Below are 9,992 nucleotides of genomic sequence, written 5' to 3' on the forward strand. Positions count from 1 at the left end.
TCTATATGACTAAATATATATATAGCATATCTATAACTATCTTTTTTGGCCAATTCAAAAAGATTTTCTAGAATTTACTTCAGAATGAAAGTACAACAACATTTATGCAAATATAAACAGGAAAAAAGAGAATTATAAATACAGAGAATACATGTGGTAAAATTTAATAGGGATTAAATTGCCATCACCATTTATAAATAATTTTCCAATACAGGTGCAGCTTCCTTTTAAACATCTCTTTAGTTTAAGATCTTCCTGAAAATCATCAACTTTAGTTGAGCCATTTGGTAGATAATTCCAAATTATTCTTTAGGAGAGGGATCCTTCTCTATTGAATCCTGTAACATGTCTCAATAACCTAGCATGAAACTAAGATCTATTTTATCTTCAGAGGGGTTTCCAAGGAGTATTTTCTGCACAAATTTTTATATTTGTTTATTTATGCTTTATATAAGGTTTTATCCTTGAAATGATAGTAAATGAAGCAAAGTGCACAGTTCCAAGATGTTTAAGAAAAAAAACCTCTGACAATCAGTTCAGTGTTTTGTGAGAGCCTTTTGTTTCACTCACAGAAAAAAGAAAAACAAGCAAAAGACTTTCTGATTGTTTAATTGCATTATGATCCCTTTCACAGCATTACAAAACCTAATTTTCAAATAAAGTGTTTTCTCCAATTCTCAATAACAGTTTTCCTAAGCACTGCCATTTAAAAAGAGCTTCAGGAACGTGGAATTCAGGATGAAAATCCAGTCAAAGAAGGCATTGCAATGCCCTAATTGGAAGAAGAGATTAAAACTTTCAGCTTGAAAAAGCAGCTGATGCAGTAATAGGAATTCATGCATTTCACATGTTCACCTCTAATTAACTTTTTCATCTTGTAAAAAGAATAATTTTTTTCCTCAGTTACACATTATGATGGCTCCGATAGCTAAAATCTCCACATTCACACACACAAATTCACTGCTACTCACAGCCCTGCTCCAGAAATTCACTTTTCACCAACTTTCTTTGAGTAGTTGTCACCAAAAAGCAACAAGAGCATGAAAATTTTCATGCAAAGATTTGCCATTTCTGCCTTTTTAAGGTCACTGCCTTAGGTTCTATACATTTATTTATTTTTTTTACCTTTCAAGAGTGACTAATACTCTTTGCTCCCTGCTGATGTTCCTCAGGCACATTTTTTTTCTCAACATGATAAGGCTTGATTTTGACAATGCTTTTCAATAACAAACACAATTATGGGTGAAATGCTTAGATCAGCATTTTTGGGAATGGTTGTTTTAAAATCTTTTTAAAAGTTTAACTTCTTGCCATTTTGTTTACTAATGCTCATTTCAAAATTACCTTGGTCATACCTCAGTTACCTAGTGTAATAGATGTGGATGATAGAGTGAAAATAAAAAAAAATATAATATAATATATAATATATAAAATATAATATTATATCATATTATAATGAAAAGTATAAAATATAAAATAAAATTTTAAATATATATAAGGTTTGAAATATATATTACATAGAATATAATATATAATATTATCTATAATATAATGTAATCTATCATATTATATAATTAGTATAATATAAATATTTACAATATAATATATACAATATAATGTATACAATATACAAAATATACAATATATACTATATTATAATATAGTACACTATATTATACTATACTACACTATAATACACATGGTTTATTTATTACATACAAGATAAATGAATATACTTAGTATATCCACCTGTGAAAAGTCTTGTTGGAAAATTCTTTCAGAAGAAAATATTGACCAGCAGCCAATGAAATTGCCAGGCCCAATTCAAGGGTATATTTTACAGTGCCTCTGGGATGGAGATGCAGCTCTGTGCCAGGAAATGGAGTTATTATCAGTAATTGTGTTCACAGAGAGTTAAATTTACTGTATCAATGTAAAACAGGCAACAGAATTATAGTACACAGATTTCCTTCCAGTCTCTAAACATATTATGCTGAACATGGAACAAATAAAGATCAAGAGCTCTGTAAGAAGGAAATCTTGGCCATCAAGTAAGAGATCACAAAATCACAGAATCAACCAAGCTGGGAAAGATCTTGGGGATCACTGAGCCCAACCTATGACCTAAGACATCTTGGCAACCAGACCATGGCACTGATGCCACATCCAGTTTTCTCTTAAACACATCTGGTGAGATGGTGACTGTCACTGTCATATTTTCTGGAAATATCCCTTTGCCAGGATTTCTTCTGGGAATCTGAGAAGCCTCAGGAGAAAAGGAAAAACAATATTATCTCATTTTTCTCTCCTGTGTTTTGCTGCTTTGGAATGTGGTTGGAGATTGTTTATCCAACATGTGAATTGCTTTAACTTAAAGACCAGTCACAGCCAGGCTGTGTCAGGACTCTGGAGAATCACGAGTTTTTCATTAGTAACTTGTTAAGCCTTCTGTAAGTCTCCTCTCTCTATTCTTTAGTACAGCATTATTTTAATATAATATAAGTACATAAAATAATAAAATAGCCTTCTAAGAACCTGGAGTCAGATTCATTTCCTTCCTGCAATGGGGGACCCTGAAATTACCACAGGTGACTCCACCAGCTCCCTGGGCAGCCCATTCCAATGCCCAGTCACTCTTTCTGTGAAGAAATTCCTCCTAATGCCCAGCCTAAACCTCCCCATGAGCAGCTTAAGACTTTGTCCTCTTGTCCTGGCACTGGAAGGGACAGTGGCTCATCTGGTGCCACCTCCCTGCTCCAGCCATCCCAGAGCCCATGGCACAGGATGATGTCCAGACAGCTCTGGAATATCTCCAGTGAGAGAGGCTCCACACCCTCTCTAGTTAATCTGTTCCAGTGCTCAGTCACGGCACAGGAAAAAAGTTCTCCCTCATATTAAGGTGGAACTTCCTTGCCATCAGTCTCTGCCTTGGTTTTTTGTCCTGCTGCAGGGCACACAGGATGTAAATACAGCCGTGCAAGACAGAACAATTTCTGGGGCCTTGTGGAGTTGCCATATCCAGCTCTTTCTGGAGAACTGCAAATCCCCTGAGTGCCATAGTGCACATCTCCAAGTCTGCAGCCCAGAGACTCATGCTGAAGCCAGTAAGAACTAAGGATTAGTGGAGGAAAATGAGCTCACAAAGTACGGCAGTAAAGAAACTTTACAAGCTGATTCCAGCATTCTGCATCACTTTTTGCCTCACCAAAGAAACCAAGACATTCAGCAAAAACACAGAAAACAGGCTGCAGAGGGAGCAGGAAAGATTCCCCTCTCTGAAGTCTGCAGGAGGGGAGGGAAAGATATTTTCACTAAATGCTTCAGTAACTGCTTATTTGGGGTGATTTTTCCTCAATCTTACTTTTTGTTTGTTTCTCTGTTATTGTCTACTTTTCCCTGAATTCTCTTTTTGTCACTCCCTGTGCAGCATTTTGCCCTTTCTTCAACATTCCTTAAGTTTTCTAATGGGACTAAGCTGTATCCAGGGGTTGCTCTGTTGTGCATTTGAAGCTGTCTGAAACAAGCTGGAATTGTCTGTGAGCAGCACAGGGCAGCCCCTGATCTCCTCTAACAGAGACACCACCACCAGAACCTGTGCTGGAACCCAGGACATTGCTCTGGCTGCCCTGGAGGATTTGAGACCCTGGCAGGGGGCTCAGAGACCTTGGTACAGAGTCACAAACATCTGTGCCTTTGATTTTAGCCCATGGAAAAAACAATTACCAGCTTCGTGCAAAGATTTACAAGCCACAAGAGTTTGAGCAGAATGCGTTGTTATCTTATCACAGGGGTTCCATACTGCTGTCTCCTTACCACAAGAATTCCATACCTTCCTGGTGTTTCCCATGAGCAGCTCCTCAGAGCACTGACTCTTTCTTCACAAAGCAGCCAACTGACCCCAGCTCCCGTCTCACCCACCCACCCCACTCTTTTATAGCACTCTTCTTCTCATTGGTCACAGCTGTGGCCTGTTAAAGCCAGACCTGCTCCTAATCTTTGATAATTGACCCAGCTGAAACTCCTAAGGGGTAAGACTACTTTCTACACTATCTTTATTTTCTTATATTTTATCCCCCTACAAGAATGATAGTTAATTTGTCACAAGGTTAAAAAGTAGAATTTTGGGGATTTAGAATGAGGGTTCAAGAGGCAAAATGGAGTGGTCTGTGTATGTCCTGCCCTTCTTCTTGTCTTGCATGTCCTGCATCTTCTGCTGTGATGGTGACACTGATTGGTTTATAGAATAGAGACAGATTGTCTACCATAAGTGACAGGTATTAGAAAACTATAGTAAATAAAGTACACATAGTTTTTACTATGAAAAGTTAACACTGCCCCAAGGGCAGACAGTGTGCCATGAACAAACCTGTGGACAAATCTCAATAGGTCAGAGAAAGAATGTAACAGATAAGAAAAAATAAACAACCTTGAAAAGCAAAACTGACGAATCTCAACAACTTCTTCAGTCATGAGGCTGAGAAGAAGACTCTCTAATACCTAAGGAGCCATTTCAGCAACACAAAACCCAAGAAACCTGGACACCTAAATCCAACACAACAACACTCTGGGATTCAAAAAGCTTATTATTGATACCTGTTCTTGGAATGTCATACCTGCTGCTTGCTGCAGAGAGGAAATCCATAACTTGCCACAAATTGGTGGCATTCTTGTCACTAGCACTAACAGGGCTGCTTTAAACATTGCAGATTTGTGATTCAATGTACTTGAACAGTTTTCTTCTTAGAGTGTCTTAAAGGCCTTGATCCTGCAAATTAAAATGAGCTCATTGCATCAATGTGCCAGTGCAATAAAAATGTAAAGTTCAAATAAGCAGAACATTAATTGTGACAATATCAATAAATTGATGCTTTTTGAATTAACTTTGTCATTGTAACTGTCTAGCTGGCCAGACAAACCAAGCTGCCAATAGTGACCTTTGCTATTTCTGGAGAAAACCACACGAATTTTCTTCCATGTTTCAAATCAGCATTTAAAAATTGGAATGAAGTAATAATAACCACTTGAAATTTGAAAATTAAACAATGTAAGGACAAATGAGTTTTGGTTAATATAATTTTCACTAGAAGAATATAAAGCAATAAATCATTTATAAAAAGATGCATAGATTTAAGTAGGTAAAAATAAATGGAAATCAAAAGAGAGTGGAGAATGTGCTACTGGTCTTTTTCTTGCCTGCGTCTCACAAGTTCAGCTTTTCAAAGCACTTTTTTTTTGTAATAGTGAGCCATTATAATTTTTCTGTCTTACAAGTCAGTGGCTGCTCATACTGTAAATACTCATGCAAAATTTTTCTCCCTTGAAGATATGGTGAGACATTCTAAATATAAAAAAAATCATCAAAATATTACATAAAACTGGACCTCTATATTATCACAATTTATTTTATAGGACAGTTCTAAACAGCACTTGAACTATATTTCTACACGTTACTGAAATGGAAATGTCTCTAAATCCTCATTTTTCAGATTTCAAACTTCATCTCCCTTTCCAATATCTTGAAGCTGAAGGAGGATATATTTAGGTTAGATACTGGGAGGGAATCCTTCCCTGTGAGGATGGGCAGGCCCTGGCACAGGGTGCCCAGAGAAGCTTTGGCTGCCCCTGGATCCCTGGCAGTGTCCAAGGCCAGGCTGGATGGGGCTTATGGCAGGCTGGGACAGTGGAAGGTGTCTCTGCCCATGGCAGGGGTGGGATGGAATGAGCTTTAAGGCCCCTTCCAGCCCAAACCATTCAGGGGTTCTCTGATTCTCTGTTTCTGAGATTCTATGAGCTCACCAGAGTGTGATTTCAGTGTAGTGATACCTTGCTTGATAACTCACATTCAGTCCTATGATTTCTTCACTTCACTTGTCCCAGCATATCTGCCCTTTATTTGTCCCCTCCTCACTTTAAAATGGCTGTTGTACATTTGGCACTGACACCTCAGAAGTTCAGCAGTGATGGGGCCTGTGCGGTTATTTCTGTGTGCAGGATGCACTAGCAAGGGACACAAAAAAAGAAAGAAGCAAAGGCAGCTTCTCAGCTTCCAGTGGATGATTCAAATGCTATCTACAATGCCATCAGATTGACATGTTGGTTTAGAAACAATGTTCTGGGACAAAACTGTGAAAGTGAGCAACAACCCAAACTGAATGGCAGCAACACTACCAAGAGATCTGCTCTCCTAGCACAGCTGTGATGTAGGGCTTTTGGAAGCTTATTTAATTTTATTCAATTATTTTATTTAATTATTTGGAATACATCTATTTGCACTTTTATATCTTCCACATATCACTTTTCAAATGCTTCTAGCACTACTTGAAACACATTGGAAGTCTGTTTAATGTAGTTCTTGCTCACTTCCACACCCAGGCATGTACTGCTTTTCACTGACCTTCTCCAACCATAAAACAGTGATGTTCTGCTTGTAGAGTGTTTCAGTCTGCCAGGATTTCATCAATGAGAGCTCATTTCACAAACAGCCACTGGAAAGGAATGATAAAAAGACTGAGATAGGCAAAAAGAATTGCCAGACTATATTTAGGATTGTCTTATAAAATATCACCAGTATAGATACAAGATTTTAAAATATCATAATCAAATTAATCAGAAAAACAGATCTTCAATGAGAATCTTAAATGTATAATTGTTACTGATAATGAGCTAAGAAGTTATCTGCTATTGCAGTTTGGTATGCCAGAAAATTCTGAGTCAGTGTTCAAAACATCTTGACAGCATTTCTACAAGTAAATATGTCAGACAAACCCTTCTTGAAACAGAGCCTAAAGGGAAATAATCCATTCTGCTGCTTCCTATCTAAATGTGTATAATTTGGCCTCGGATATAGATGACCTGGACAGAAGGATTGGGGCAATAATGCAGGGTTTAGTGCACCTAGGAACAAAGAAGATAATTAATTTAGGACAGCTCAGTTCTTTTCATGCCAAGAAAATAGCTCTCAGCGGTCCAAACACTGCTGCAGCTCCTGTCCATAAACATCCAGCAATATTTTGGATGGCAAAGAGGTGCATGCAAGAAGCCAGAACCATCAGGGAACTCACATTATAAAAACCAGACCTCGGCAGGTGCCTCCTTCACCTCTGGCTCCTGCACCAGAAGTCTCAAGAAGAGAATCTTTATGCCTTGAAATGGGTGTTTGGAAAACTCTGCCTTTCCACTTTCCTCTCCTTTGCCCCAGGGTCTCTCTTGTATTTGTAGGGTTCCCAGATGAAGGAAGGAATGATGCATCTGACTCTGTGTTCTCAGAAGGCTAATTTATTATTTTATGATGCTATATTATATTAAAGAATACTATACTAAAGAATACAGAAAGGATACTTACAGAAAGCTAAAAAGATAATAATGAATCTTGTGACTCTTTCCAGAGTCCTGACACAGCCTGACCATGATTGGTCATTAAGTCAAAAACAATTCACATGAAACAAATCAAACAACCACCTATTAGTAAACAATGTCCAAACTCATTCCAAAGCAGCAAAGCACAGGAGAAGCCATCACATAATTATTGTTTATTTCTTTCTCTGAGGTTTCTCAGCTTTCCAGGAGAAGAATCCTGGGACAAAGATATTTTTTCCAGAAAATATGACTACGACAGGTCTGTGTTGGTCTTTCTGCACATTGTCCTGACAATCCCAGGTGTCTGCATGGAAAACGGGTTGGGATTGGGTGCATTACACCAGTGCCACAGGCTGCTCTAGTACAGCGCAGTTCAGAAAATACAGACAAAAACCACTCAGGGCAGCTCTCAAGGTAAATTTCCTTTACCTTGGATACCAAACAAATCCTCTGATGGTTGAGCACTGTTGTTAATTGGTCCATAACAGGAGCTTTAATTTACATGTACTCACAAAAATAGCACAGGGTGAGCTAAGCACTGTCTCAGTGGAAATTTAATATTGTTCATAAACAGCAGCAGGATGCCTCAAAGAGAACATGAGCACTGAAAAAAATCTATTGTTAAAATCACAATAGTAGCTAATAAATCCAGCAAAATGAATCACTTTGGAAACTTTTGAGAGAAATTAGGTCCCAGATGCATAAATCCAGAGCATATTTTCTAATTGTGTGCCAGTTGCTCAGTTCAAATAATTCAACATTATTCTCTGACTGTAACCCAAACTAAAGCAGATATGACTCTAACCCATACCGTTCCTCAGCTCATACCCTTAAGTAACATCCCTTAGAAAGGATGTTAGCCCAATTCCTGATTCTGATTAAAAAAGGTTATTAAAATGCAGTGAACAGTGAACTATCCTAATAAATCACAATTACACTGATTATCCTGTCAGTATTAAAATAACTGTGAGACTTTGTTGAAGTCACCTTATATTGAACACTCAGAAATGTAAGCTTCACACAACATGAATGATGATAGCATGACTAAAAATGATACCTTGACTATTAATCAGCTAGATGAATTCAAAAATTAGGAAAACTCACAGGAAAGCACCTAAATTATTTCTGCTGTATACTGTTGGGTTGGTTTGGCACAGCCTGGTAGCAGAGGAGTCACAGAGGTGGCTTCTGTGAGAAGCTGCTGGAAGCTTCCACCGTGTCTAGCAGACATGGACATGCTGCTGGCCAAGGCCAACTAGACAGGTGTTGGTAACACCTCTGTAATATCAGATTTAAGAAGAAAATAAAAACAAAGATGGGGGCAGCTGTAATTTTCCAAGAGGAAAAGGTGAGACCATGTGAGGGAAACAGCATGGAGACACCAAGGTCAGTGCAGAAGGGGCTCCAGGTGCTGGAGCTGAGATTCCTCTGCAGCCATGGTGAGACCAGGGTGAAAGCAGCTGTGCCCCTTTATGGGGAACCATGGGGGATGCAGAGATCCACCCACAGCCCATGAAGAGTAATAGGGGATGCAGAGATTCACCTGCAGCACAAGGGCATCCACAATTGGTGTCTCCTTATCACAAAAGTTTCATACCTTCTTGATGTTTCTCATAAGCATCTCCTCAGAGCACTGACTCTTTCTTCTTCACAAAACAGCCAACTGACTCCAGCTCCCTTCTCACCCAGCCACCCCACTCTCTTAAAGCACTTCTCATTGGTTACAGCTGTGGCCTGTTAAAGCCAGGCCCGCTCCTAATCTTTGATAATTAACCCAGCTGAAACTCCTCAGGGGTAAGATTACTTTCTACACTATCTTTATTTTCATATATTCTATCCCACTACACACAGGGGATGCAGAGATCCACCCCTTGCTGATGGGGATCCATGGGGGATGCAGAGATCCAGTGGGAGACCCAGTGGAGAGAGGGGACCCTGCTCCCAGGCTGGAGCAGCCTGTCCTTAGAGGACTGCACCCCATGGAAAGAAGTGGCCACACTGCAGCAGTTTGCACTGAGAAATGTTGCTCATGAGATGGAAGAGAACTGTTGTGGCTTAATTTGTGTTCACATCTATCTTCAAATGTCACAAGTCTGCCACTTTTTTTTTTTTTTGTGGTAGATCTTAACTTGCAAATAGCAAATCGTGCTACACTTAACAAGTGTCTTGTGCCACTGTAGAGTTAAGGTGTGAGCAGAGGGGCATCCAGGAGACCTGTGGCACCTGCTGCCTATAAACCCTGTTTTGTTGAGCAGACCTGCTTGATGTTCCTGCTCAGTACTCTCAATTTATCTTTCTGCTGAAATAATTTCACTCTCCTTATTCTTTTTGCAAACCTTATAGTGTTATTTTTATGCTGCTCAAATTTCATTACATCTCTAGATTTCCTTTTGTTGGAGTCTTCTGGGAATCCTCTGTATGGGTGGCAACAATTAACCAAATCTTCACAAGGTATTGAAATAAGATTCTTCCTCAAAAGACACCTTCAGCAGAAGGGTTTATTCATTCCATCATGTTCTTGATAGCCATTTTTCTTAATAATCTTTTAGCCACTGTGTTAAGCATCAGTCATGTTGACAAGATTTAATGAGTAAGAGGCCCTATTACAGTAATAAACAACTTCAGAGAAAATGAAA

The 9,992-nt window shown here is 38.8% G+C and overlaps 1 long non-coding RNA gene across 2 annotated transcripts; it reads right to left on the reverse strand.

Moving 5' to 3' along the window:
• Positions 1-594: 594 nt before the first annotated feature.
• LOC131560328 (uncharacterized) lies at positions 595-9,004 on the reverse strand. 2 transcript variants are annotated; one of them, XR_009274953.1, is made up of 6 exons: positions 8,954-9,000; positions 6,395-6,485; positions 5,841-5,997; positions 4,614-4,765; positions 1,750-1,867; positions 595-772 (listed from the first exon to the last, which is right to left on the reverse strand). It is a non-coding gene; the product is annotated as an uncharacterized LOC131560328 (long non-coding RNA). The 2 variants fall into 2 exon arrangements; XR_009274954.1 differs by lacking the exon at positions 5,841-5,997 and having other exon boundaries at positions 8,954-9,004.
• Between the last annotated feature and the right edge of the window lie 988 nt (positions 9,005-9,992).

This window comes from Ammospiza caudacuta, chromosome 7 (genome assembly GCF_027887145.1).
Source record: "Ammospiza caudacuta isolate bAmmCau1 chromosome 7, bAmmCau1.pri, whole genome shotgun sequence".
NCBI classification, from domain to species: Eukaryota; Metazoa; Chordata; class Aves; order Passeriformes; family Passerellidae; genus Ammospiza; species Ammospiza caudacuta.